The 12,966-nt window shown below is 36.7% G+C and overlaps 1 long non-coding RNA gene and 1 other non-coding gene across 2 annotated transcripts; one reads left to right on the top strand and one right to left on the bottom strand.

The window, feature by feature from the left end:
* Positions 1-2,223: 2,223 nt before the first annotated feature.
* Positions 2,224-2,325, top strand: LOC114822822 (small nucleolar RNA R71). Its single transcript, XR_003771014.1, has one exon. It is a non-coding gene; the product is annotated as a small nucleolar RNA R71 (small nucleolar RNA).
* Positions 2,326-2,461: 136 nt separating this feature from the next.
* Positions 2,462-12,673, bottom strand: LOC103416151 (uncharacterized). Its single transcript, XR_011578054.1, has 4 exons — positions 12,483-12,673; positions 11,423-11,545; positions 11,169-11,336; positions 2,462-2,774 (listed from the first exon to the last, which is right to left on the bottom strand). It is a non-coding gene; the product is annotated as an uncharacterized lncRNA (long non-coding RNA).
* Between the last annotated feature and the right edge of the window lie 293 nt (positions 12,674-12,966).

Genomic DNA, 12,966 nt, shown 5'->3' with positions numbered 1-12,966 from the left:
ACATCCATCCCCAAACTTCGGTTTTGATGTTAGTTCCTAAGTCCCATTTCTGTCATTTTTGTTTGGGACCAAAAGGCGAAGGAATCTAACATCCATTCATTTTCTGAGTTAAAATGTGTGTAGACTGCTCGCGGATATATCGCCTGAAAAGTAGAAACGGAAGCAAATCGTCTCAGACCCACAAATCCCAACATAAGACAGGTAAAAACTCATGTCGTGAAATGTTGAGCTCCGTATGGCAAAGAATGGTTCAATATCACTGCATAGCTTAAATGTTCGTCTCTCTGTGCATGTATATGGCTCAGATCGAGTGGAAATTCGAGAAAAAGAATGCTCAAGCTGCAAATGTAGTCGACAAAATGGCAAAGCAAATCTCGAAGTCGCCCCGACCTTGGATCTGAAAGGTATAAACACCCATCTATGCTATGTGAATCACATATGTGGTTGATGTTGATGTAATTCTACAACTGGATGCATGATTCAATCTAAAATAATCTCTCTTTGCACAAAGTCCTGTTTGTCTTGTTTGCTGTCTGCAAAAACCCAAGTTGGAAAAATTAGAGAAAATATAGAAAATACTAACTATAAACTAAAAATTAAACAAGTAATTTTTTTTTTTTTTTTTTTGGTTTTTTGTTTTTGTATTTGTGTTTCTGTTTTTTTTTCTTCCTTTGTTGACACGAAATGATAGCCTGGGAATTTAAATGCATCTAGATTGAAAATAATGAAATAAAAGAGAAAGAAGGTAAAGAGAAAGGTAGAAAATTGGGTTACCTCCCAATAAGCGCTTTATTTAACGTCTGTAGCTAGACAGAATAGAAGACCAGTGATTAAGTTGCTGGATCCTTCAGAGTCATTGACTCGCTTGCACTGAACTTTCTTAAAAATGGCTTTAGTAGATACTTCTCAAAATTTGGGCTGCCTTGCAACATTTTACATTTTACCTCGTGGCTTTAGTAGATACTTCTCAAAACTCCCTGGATCCTTCTTCTTTGAGGCAATTTGTGTAGTAAAACTGCGCTGCTCTGTTTTGTTAGCACAATTTTTTATGACTCAACAAGCTTTCTTTTCTTATTGCAAACATCTTTCAAAATTTTGGCATAGGAAGGGATCTTTCGAATGGCTTCTAATAATGGCAAATTAATATGAACTTTAGCCAATGTTTGCATGAAATCCCTTAATTGCTGATCTTTTGCTTTAGGACCTATCGGGATATGGCATCGGGGGCACATAAACACGTTCCGACTTTTCTACAGTTTCTGCAGCAGGTACTGCAGTATTTTTGGATTTATTCAGTGGCTGGGCAGATTCTGTAAAAATTTCAGAACCTGTTTGTGGCTACAAAGGTGCTGCCCGTGAAGTTCCAGCACTGTTTTCTACATCACGGTTGTCATAACTTTTTCTAGATCTCAATGTCCTTATTGCACAACAGTATTCTGTACCTCTTGGATTTTGAACTATTTGGCTGGAAAATTTTCCTGGTTCTCTGCCTGAAAACTAGAGTGAAAGCTACCCCATTTGCTGTTGTAGATATTTCATGGTTACTTGTATGTTCTGAATGTTTTGGTTGATTTTCTGAATTTCTTGTTTTGTTACATCAAAACTTGCCTTAATGTGATATGCCAATTTTTCAATTGTGACTTCCCAAGAAGGTTTAGCTTGAGCAGCAGGTTGTATTTGTTGTTGAAACTGTGATTTAACCTGTTGATCTGTATTCCACTTGAAATTTGGGTGATCTTTCCACCCGGGTTATAAAAATTTGAATAGGGATCATTCTTAGGCATTTGATAATTATTGAATACATTAATATGTTCTTTAGCATGCTTCAGATATGCATCCCTATGTGGGCAGCCCATAAATCATGTGTTGTGATGCCATAAATGGTATGTGGCTGCAGTAGCCTGCTAGATAGCAACCTGCTACACAAGTGCTGCCATTCTTTGTAAAAGAATGCCAAATTTTGCATCAAAATTTTCTAACTTTTTCTCCATCTTTTCTATTTGTGCAGGTACATGAGGTACGCCACTGGACATCTCAAAAACACCCTTGGTCTGAGGTATATCAACTGCCCATTGTTGAGATTTTGTCGCCATGCTCTCAAACAATTGATACACTTGCAGTGCATTTTTTTCTGAATATGTTCCTCCACAAGAAGCATTAACAACAGTCTTAGTAGTCAAATTCAGCCCTCTGTAAAATAAATTCATTTGAGTGTCACCATTAATGCCTGAATGTGGACATTTCCTGAGCAGATCCTTGTAACGTTCCCATGCTTCATGAATTGCTTCATTCGGTTTCTGAGCAAATGTTAAAATTTGAGTGCTCATATCAAGTGTTTTTTAAGCTAGGTAGTATTTGCTTAAAAACGCAAGACTGAGTTGGTTCCACGAAGTAATGCTTCCAGATGGAAGTGTGACCATCTCCTTGCGCCATCCTTCAAGGTGTAAGGAAAAAGTCTAAGTTTGATACATTCTGCTGAAAATCCTTTCACCAAAATATTTTTGCATCCAATTAGAAATTCGGTTAGATGCATGTTAGGATCATCTGTTGATAAACTGTGAAAGGAAGGTAGAATCTCTAACATATGATGTCGTATCTCAAACGTGGACCCATCTTCAACTTCAGGATAGGTAATGTAGCTTGGCACTTCTGTGGCATGAGCTGCCAGGGATTCCTTCAGTGGTTGTCCCGCTATTGGTAGAACAAAGGCCATAACTTCTTTGCTATCCAAAAACCCAGTAACGGCGCCAATTTCTTGAAAGGATTTTTACCACCTGCAAGAGTAGAGATAACAACACCTAAAATACTTGCAAGCGAAACAACGTTGTCGTAGTATAGTTGGCTCAAGTAAGATCATTCTCCAAAGGGATTAATTTAAATAAATTAACGCAATATCAAATCTCAACAATTATTTAGAATAAAGTTTTGGAAAATGATGATTTAATAACCTAAATTAAGAAAAACGAATTTAATTAAAAAGGTTAACTAACATCTGCAATTTTTAAAGAATGAAAAAGGAAACAATTTTAGAATTCAAAGTAAGAAGGTACTAGGTTCCGCCATCCTCTTAACAATCCTATGTATATTTACTAATTAATTATGGATTATCCATGAAATTTTGAAGGTTAGGTTTTCCTAATGCATATTCTACTTGTGGTATTCAAGTTAGAACGTATATCAAACATGCAATCTGTCCATGGTATTCAGATCAAATATGCATGACTCATTATACTTTGTGAAAACCCTTTGAAAAACCATGCAACTCCTAAGCCGTGGTATTCATCCTAGGTGAAATTACAACTATTAATCACAAGAAGCAATACTCAATTCCCCCGTGGTATTCCGACCAAATTGCATCCAATTACTTATCTAAACATCCTAATGGTCGCGAATCCTTAAGACACAAAGACAGTTTATGCACAGTGATTAATAATTCAAAGTATGCATGCATAATATCATAAGCAATTAAATAAAAACTACATATTCATGCTAAGGCTCAAGGCATCACCCTAGCAAAAGAAAACTAGTTACGCATATTCATAATTAAAATCAAAAGAATTATATTAAACTAGAAAAAGAATGAAAACACCTTGTAGAATAAAGTTTGAAAATCTCTAAACTTTGTCCCAAATCTTCTCTCCAAAAAATTGCATGCGTTCTCTTTCCAAAAAAAACCCTAGGTTTGCCAAAAGGCTTATTTATACTACTTTCCTTAAAATCCTCGTAGTAAAAGGTCTTAGAAATAGACTAGGAAACTAAATAAATTAAAATAAAATAGGAAACATAATCCTAAATTGACTTGGTAAATTCGCCCAAAATCTTGCACAGCCACGTTTTGGACCCATATCAACTTCAAAACTGGCCCAAAATAGTTGGAGTTAAAGCTTGAACAATTCTAAACGCTTGTCCAAAAGGCCACGAACCCATTTGAAATCATCTTGGGCTCCGAAAACGCAATTTAAGCTCATAAACGTCACTTTCCAGCAACGCGCACGGCTCATTCATTTAATCTCTTGAAAATAACCACTTGGTAGAAATTGCTGAGATTTTGACACGAACAAGCTAAGGAACACACGAATGTCCTTCAATTTGAATCACTCCAAAATTCGTCTGTTTGATCATGTTTTGCTTCAGAGGAAGTCGTGTTGAAAAACCCGCACACTAGACCTTGTTCTTTAATGTAACTAACGACAATAGACTAAACTAGCAAATATTAGAAAACTTAGAAACACACAAGTATTATACTGATTCGGCAGAACTTTTACCTACGTCCAATTGTGATTTCTCTAGGTAGAGAAATCATCGCTCCTTTGATTAATAATAGAGATTACAGAACTTTTGCAAACCCTAGAACTAATCTCAAAACTCTTGGCTGTCTGGCTGTTTTCTTTCTCTCTGTAAAAATCAGCGTTGCCGCACCCTATTTATAGACACAGGGTTGGCTTACATGTCCCAAGGCTGATTGAATTCCTATTTCTAAGTGGACTAGGAAATTACACTATCCAAATCCAAATAGACTTCTAGAAATCCAAACCTAAATTGAATAAGGAAACTGAAATTCTTTCCTAATCCCTCTAAGACAAGAATCTGTATACCTATAGGTATCCTAAAACAATCCTAAACCAACTAGGACATATTTGACGAGCCAAAATCCTAACAATCTCCACCTTGGTGAGTCAAACCAAGTCTTGATCGTTGCACCCCAGAGTATCTTTGAACCTTCTTGAAGCAGCTTTGGAAATCTTTAAGAGTCTTCACCTTGGCAATCTTCTTCCTGCCTCATTGCACCTCAAGTGAAGAGGTGCTCCACTTTAATCAATCCACGAGATTGATCAAGTTCAAGCAATGCTTGAACTTCTTGGCCGACACTATCTCTGTAAGGAAATATGTGGCATTGTCATCTGTATGAACCTTTTCAATCCAAATTTCCTTAGACTCCACCCAATCTCTGATTCTATGATACCTTGCTTTAATGTGCTTTGATCTTCTAGAAAAAAACCTGATTCTTTGCCAAGTGAATGGCACTTTGACTATCACACTTCAGCTTCACACAATCTTAAGTGATTCCCATTTGACTTACCAAGCCACTAAGCCAAAATACTTCCTTTTCAACTTCGGCCAATGCAATATACTCTGCCTTTGTGGTCGACAAAGCTGTAATTGGTTGCAGTAGTGCCCTCCAATTAATTGGTCCTTTTGCGCATGTAAACACATAACCAGAAGTTGACATTCTCTTGTCCAAGTCCCCTGCATAATCAGCATCCACATATCCTAACACCCATGCACTTTCCTTTTGCCTCTCAAACATAATCCTTTGTCGCCAATAACCCTTCAAATAACGCAAAATCCACTTTACTGCATCCCAATGTTGCTTTCTTGGATTTGCCATGTATTTGGCAACGACACTGATTGCTTGAGCTATGTCGAGACGTGTACATACCATTGCATACATGAGGTAGCCCACTACATTAGCATAAGGCACATTCTTCATTACTTGTTACTCTTCCTCGGACGTAGGACACTATTGCCCACTTAACCTAAAGTGAACCGCCAAAGGAGTCGAAACTACCTTTGCTTCTTGCATGTTGAACTTCTTAAGAACCTTCTGAATATACTTGGCTTGTGAAATCCAAATCCTTCCAACAGTCCTATCTCTCTGAATTTCCATGCCAAGAATCTTCTGTGCAGCACCTAGATCCTTCATATCAAACTCCTCGTTAACATCTTTTTCAAGTCTTGAATTCTAGACTTATCTTGATAAGCAATTAGCATGTTATCCATATATAGCAATAGCAATATGATCATCCCATCTTGGAACACATGATAGTACACGCAATAGTCATATAAACATCTTCTAAAATTGATTTTCAGCATGAATGAATCAAACATCTTGTACCACTGTCTTGGAGATTGTTTCAAGCTATACAGGGACTTCCTTAGCTGACATACTAGGTTCTCTTTCCCATATTCAACAAACCCTTCTGGTTGAACCATGAAAATTGTCTCCTCTAGATCTCCATGAAGAAACGATGTCTTCACATCCATCTGCTCAATCTCTATGCCATGTTGAGTTGCCATAGCTAAGAGTAATCAGATAGAAGTATGCTTGACTACAAGTGAAAAGACCTCATCATAATCCACCCCTTCCTTTTGTGAGTACCCCTTAGCCACGAGCCTTGCTTTGAATCTCACGACATCTTGTTCATGTAGTCCTTCCTTTTTCCTAAATACCCACTTGCATCCAACTAGCTTTCTATCTTTAGGCTTAAGAACCAACTCCCAAACAGAGTTCTTGTAAAGAGACTCCATTTCTTCTGTCATAGCACTTATCCAACTATCTCGCTCATCACTAGCTATAGCTTCTCGATAAGTAGTCGGATCTCTTTGACTAATGTTAAGAGCATAATTAACTTCGTCTTGGTCAAACCCAAATCTGTCAGGTTTCTTCTTGTTCCCCTTAGGTTTGTCTAGTGCTATGCATCTCTGGAATGCAGGTGGATTGTTGGTTGGAGTTTGAACCCTTTGGATGTCTAGTGGATTTGAGTGCCTTCAATTTGCCCTGTTTCTTACTCCACCTGATTCCTAACTGGTGAACGAAGCTGATGCTCTTCTTCCTCCTCAAAACCATCAGATTCGGCCTCTTGCTCGATTTGCTCCACCTGAGCTTCTTTTTCATCTGAACTGATCAATGGAATCCTTGTTGCTTCAATTTCAGCATCGTCCGTCTTTTCCCTACTACTCTTGACTTTATTAAGAGGCATGGTTGTCTCATCAAAGATAACATCTCGACTAACAACCTTTTTCCTGTTGTTGAAATCCCAAAGCTTGAAACACTTAACTCATTTCTCAAAACCTAAGAATATGCAATGTGTAGACTTCAGTTTGAGCTTGGACCTTTCATCACTTGGAATATGTGCATAAGCATTACAGCCGAACACCCTAAGCTTGGAATAGTCCACCGGCTTCTCAGACCATACATCTTTTACATCCCTAAAACCGAGAACTATAGATGGTGACCTATTAATCAAATAACCTGCATGATTAACAACCTCTGCCAAAAAACTATCAGGCAATCCTACATGAAATCGCATGCTTCTCTCTATTTCCATGAGAGTTCGGTTCATCATCTCAGCAAGCTCCATTTTGTTGGGGATTCTTCTTTACTATGAAGTGCCTTATGATGCCTTCCTGCTTGCAATAATCGGTAAACCCATTACTTGTATATTCACCTCCATTATCACTTCTTAGGTACTTGATCTTTCTTCCAGTTTGATTCTCGGCTTCTGTTTTCCATTCCTTGAACTTTGCAAAAACCTCGGATTTCTGCAACATGAAATAAACCCAAACCTTCCTAGAAAAATCATCCATGAAAGTAACAAAATACCTGGCTCCACCATTTGATTTAGTTAGTGTAGGGCCCCAAACATCTAAGCGAATATAGCTGAGTTGCTCATTGCTTCGGTTATCTACACTGCTACTTGCGAATGATACCTTTCTTTGCTTTCCGAGAACACAGCATTCACAAAAGTCCAGTTTACAAGATGACACGCCTTCTAACACACCTTGCTTGTGTAATTCCTGCAACCCTTTCTGGCTTATGTACCGAAGCCTATGATGCTAGAGTTTAGTATTGTCTTCTACACTCTGATTTACATAAACAACTGCTCCTCCGACTACAGTGGTCCCAATTAACTCATACAACTTATTGGGTTGTAGGTCACCCCGCATTACCACTAGCAATCCTTTGGTTACCCTAAGTCTTCATTTTTTAGACTTGTACTCATAATCGGCCTCATTTAAAGTACCTAAGGAAATCAAATTCTTTCTTAGTCTATGGACATACCTGACGTTCCCCAAAGCTCGTATCATCCCATCGAACATTCTAATTCAAACAGTGCCGATTCCTCTTACAGGACATGAAGAATCGTCCCCCATTAAGACTTCCCCGCTGCTGACTTCTTTGTAAGTATCGAACCATTCCCTTACAGCAGACATATGAAAAGTGCATCCAATATCCAAAATCCAATTGGTGAAAGCCTTGGAGCCTAATGTTACTAAAATGAGCTCCCCGTTACTCTCATGCTCGGTGACTGCACTAGATGAACCTGAGCTTCCTTCCATCTTGGCTTTCTTCTCTTTCCAAATGTTGCAGTTCCTCTTCCAATGATCGGTTAAACCACATTCAAAGCAACCTTCCTTCTTTTCCTTTTTCTTCTTAGATTTTGACCTACCTTTATTGCCGATTTTCTCTTCCTTTGTCTTTTCCCGCCCCTTCTCCTTGCCTTTTGCATAAAGGCCTTGAGAGCTTTCAGTTATATCATCCAGTTTAGCATATGACTGAATAGCTTGAATTACATCTTCAAGCTTAAGGACTCTTTTCCAAACATTAGAGTTGTTCGAAAGTGCCTGAAAGACAAAGGTAGAGACCTCAGCAAGATGATAGCCATATCATCATCTTTGTAAGTTTCTTCGACCTTCTGAAGATTAGCTATGCAATTTTGGAACATGCATACATGATCTTCAATATCACCTCATTCTTCTAGTCGAAGCCCGAATAGTTCATCCTTTAGAAAAAGTTTAATGGACACGGTTTTGCCCATATAAACATTCTTCAACTTTTCCCATACTTCCTAAGCAGTCATCTTTTCGGTGATGTGTGACCGAACTGATCTTGTGAGATGGATCTCGATGGAACTCTTAGCCTTCTGGAGAACCTTAGTCCATGCTGCCTTTGTCATGTTTTTCGGCTTCTCACCATCGAGTGCATCATCCAAATCCTGTTGTATCAGTACATTCTTCATCATCCTTTGCCATTCCGTGAAGTCATCCTTGTCGTCAAAGGGCTTTAACGTAGGTCCTTGATCCGCATTGATCTTCCCTTTTGACATCGTAGAACACCTTGATCCTAGCTCTTGATACCAATTGTTGAAAAACCCGCACATTAAACCTTGTTCTTTAATGTAACCAACGACAATAGACTAAACTAGCAATTATTAAAAAACTTAGAAACACACATGTATTATACTGGTTTGGCAGAACTTTCGCCTACGTCCAAGAGAAATCACCACTCCTTTGATTAATAATAAAGATTACAGAACTTTTACAAACCCTAGAACTAATCTCAAAACTCTTGGCTGTTTGACTGTTTTCTTTCTCTCTGTAAAAATCAGCCTTGTCGCACCCTATTTATAGACATAGGGTTGGCTTACATGTCCCAAGGCTGATTGAATTCCTATTTCTAAGTGGACTAGGAAATTACACTATCCAAATCCAAATAGACTTCTAGAAATCCAAACCTAAATTGAATAAGGAAACTAAAATTCTTTCCTAATCCCTTTAGGACAAGAATCGGTATACCTATAGGTTTCCTAAAACAATCCTAAACCAACTAGGACACATTTGATGAGCCAAAATCCTAATAAGTCGAATGTCCTATATTGAAAATATAAAGCAAAGTATCAAAATTCTACTAAAATAATTATCAAATTATACTAAGAATATGGTGAAATATATAATATAATTTTGACTTGGAATGACACAAAAGTTAAAAATCATTTTAGGTAGCATCCAATCAACATCAATGAAATGTGCGGTGAAAACCATGCAATTTGTTTGTTGAATAGAAGTCCATGTATCCCTTGTTAGACACACCCCTAAATGTCTTCAATTGACTTTTCAATTTGTCATTTTTGGAATAAAACAAGTCAAGTACATCCTTAACAATTGTTTTACGACTATGCACTCTCCACATAGGACATACTTGCATGCAAAAATGGCAAAAACTTTCTCCCTTAACACAAGCCTTAGTAACTCCTTCTTGGGAGAAACCTATAGCTTCCAACTTATCTTTCTTGGCGGCAAAAGTTAAGATCTTTTGCCTATTTGCGACACATATTTCCTTATACAACTATAGCTGATACATCTTGTTAAATGATTTCTCAAACCAGTTGTACCATTCTTATGCGAGTCGGCCATAAATGGTTGCAATAGTTGCACAACCCCCTTAACTCTACCACTCTCAATTTCCTTTTAAAGTGCTCCCACATCGGATATTAGACTTGGTAATTTCTTACACGATCTGTTAAGACGACACGTAAATGACATGAAAAAAAAGGGTTTCGGATCAACGCGATAACTAATCGGGTCGTTATCGGGTCACACGATAAGAACTCGTTAATAACAAGTCCTTAACAGGTTTACATGAAGGTGACACGCGAATAACCTGTTTCGGCATGTTAAGAAAAAAGTTATTTTGATAATTTTAATTTTTTAAACTACTAAATAAACTTACTAAAAAGTACAATAGCCATAATGTATATGCATATATTGTATATTAAATATATGTTGTTGTATTATTATTCTATATAAATGTAAAAAAATTTAAGTTTTTTTTTATAGTATATTATAGGCAAAGAGTGAGATTACAAAATTATAAAACACATTAAAAGTAAAAGTATCAAGTAATTTAAAAATACCAAACACATTAAAAAATTATAATAATTAAAATACAATGCAAAAAATGTGAAAAAAAAAAATATGCATGGCTCTTGATCGCATCCTCTACGCTATGAGTATGGGAACATTGTCGTTTGAATTTTTAAAACCATACAAACCCTCATGAATAGTATTTTTCTAAGGGAATTCAAAATAAATAAATTTATAATCATTTATGTACAAATCTAAAAAATGTGACCCTGCGTAAAGCGGGAGCCTTGTGCACTGGGTACGACCTTTATATATAAACATGCAAGGTTCCTCAACCTTGAAGCCCAACTCCCTTTATTTTGCATATCCTTGAACATTTGGTATTTTAAAATGATGTACTAATATCGTATTTTGAAGTATGTAATACTTGAAAGACAAATTATTATTATTTTTTTTATGTTTTGAAGTAATATTTAAGTAACAATGTGGTATGCATATACTAATTTAGTATTATGTCTTCTATTTTTTTTGGTCAAACTATATTTTTCATTTTCATTATTTATTGATTTAAAATATATTTTCTTTAACAATAATAGGTCGGGTCATATTACCTGATAATATTAACGGATCAATTTCGGGTCGGGTCATATTATCCATTTACTTTAACAAGTGTTACACGACACAGCCCGTTAAGATATTGGGTATAACACAAACACGACACGAATGCCAGGTCTACCGGATACCTTTCATGAGTTTTTAATGATTCCAAGAGAGCTTCGTCTTTTCTTCCTTTGTCGAGTCACCTTTTCGAGTTGCATCGAAGGAGGTTCCGAATCCACCATAAAGATTAGTAGGAGTTTGTTGAGATGCCACCATGGATATTGAGGCAGAGTTGATTCACCATCAACGTCCTTCAAATCAATTATAATTAATTATTAAAGAAATTGAGACATAATCCATAGAAAAGTATAGAGAAAGTATAGAGATGACGACTTACTTGTGATGGAGTAGAAGTAGATGAGTTTGGTTTTTCATGAGAGCCATTTTATCTCATTGAGTTTGAGTTTGAGCTTGAGGCATTTGACTTCAATACATTTGACTTCATCGCATTTGACTTCATCTAATTAAAATAAAAAACATATAATAAGATCAACTCAAAATAGAAGTAGAAAAGTAATCAAACTATCAAAGTAGCAGTAGACCATTTCTATATAACTAACCATTAGTCCTACCGCAGTACACGAGCTAAACCTTTCAAGAAACTATAACTAGTCTCACTCTACTGCAGTATAAATGAATCACAACGCTAAAGCAAATGCTAATATCAACTCATAATTGTATTGCCAAATACCGTATGTCTGCAGCTCCAAATATTTTGTAACAGCTATAACATTACATAAAAGATGAGGGAGAGAAAAAAGAATCAAATCCTGGAGAAAAGATGGACATGACAAGACAAAATCGAGCTTTGAAACCCTCGGCTTGAGGCTTCGATACTAGAAGCCTTTGAGATTTCACAAAAGCATACCTCCAGGATCATATTGATATACAAATATAATATGATTTTTTTTTTTTTCATGAGAATATCGCAACAACTAAATCCTGGCAGGCCATTCATGCCTTCCAAATTGTATAAATATCTACCATCCTTTTACCATATTTATACATTGATAGCTAGCAATTGGATTGCACAATGATCAATGGGAAAGGCCTATTGGTTCTGAATCTCGGATGCAACTTTTTCGTTGTAGTCCCAACAGCTAGTCATTCTATGACCTCTTGCGGGATACAGAGTATAACTTAAAAAAGTATGAGAAATTAAAGTGCACAAATAGGCATAATTTCGACCAAAACATATTATATGCAATAAAATGCCTGATTAAAGTGCACAAGAAACGGATCTTCACTCAGAATTCACAGAGAGCTAGAAATTAAAATTAAATAACTTAAAAAATTATGACAAAATTAAGGGTGGGCTCTGTGAATGTGATAAGAAATTAAGTAACTTTAAAAAACAAAAATCTTGAAATTGGGAGAAAAGGGTCGCATATTTTTACCTTTGCGATGGCTGTCAAGTGTCGAGTCCGACTGTCTAGACGGCGAGGCTGCGGGGCTGTGAGAGGGAGACGGCGGGAGAAACACAGACAGAGAAGTGAGAGTGAGGGAGAGGGAGAGGGAGGCGCGGGGAGAAACACTGGCGGAGAAGTAAAGAAACACCTAGGGTTAGTAGCACAAACCAAAATGACATAAACTCATGAGTAAAAAACGACATCACCTATCTAAGGGGTAAAACGACGTGGTTTAACACTAACTTCAGTTCGGTTCTTCTTTGTTTTTTTTTTCGGTTTTTTCTTTCGATTCAGTTTTTTCGGTTACAGTTTCAGTTTCGGTAACCTTTTTTTGGGTTTTCAGTTTTTTCAACCCATCCCTAGTTGGAATGATGACATGTATATAGTTTTGTTGAAAATATACAAATTGATTCTACGAAACTATACAAGTTGATTCTACTAAAAAGTATACAAAACTAATCATGCATGTATT

This window comes from Malus domestica, chromosome 17 (assembly GCF_042453785.1).
Source record: "Malus domestica chromosome 17, GDT2T_hap1".
In the NCBI taxonomy this organism is placed as follows: domain Eukaryota; kingdom Viridiplantae; phylum Streptophyta; class Magnoliopsida; order Rosales; family Rosaceae; genus Malus; species Malus domestica.
Note: the sequence above shows the minus strand (reverse complement) of the source record. Positions and strands in the feature narration are given on the sequence as shown.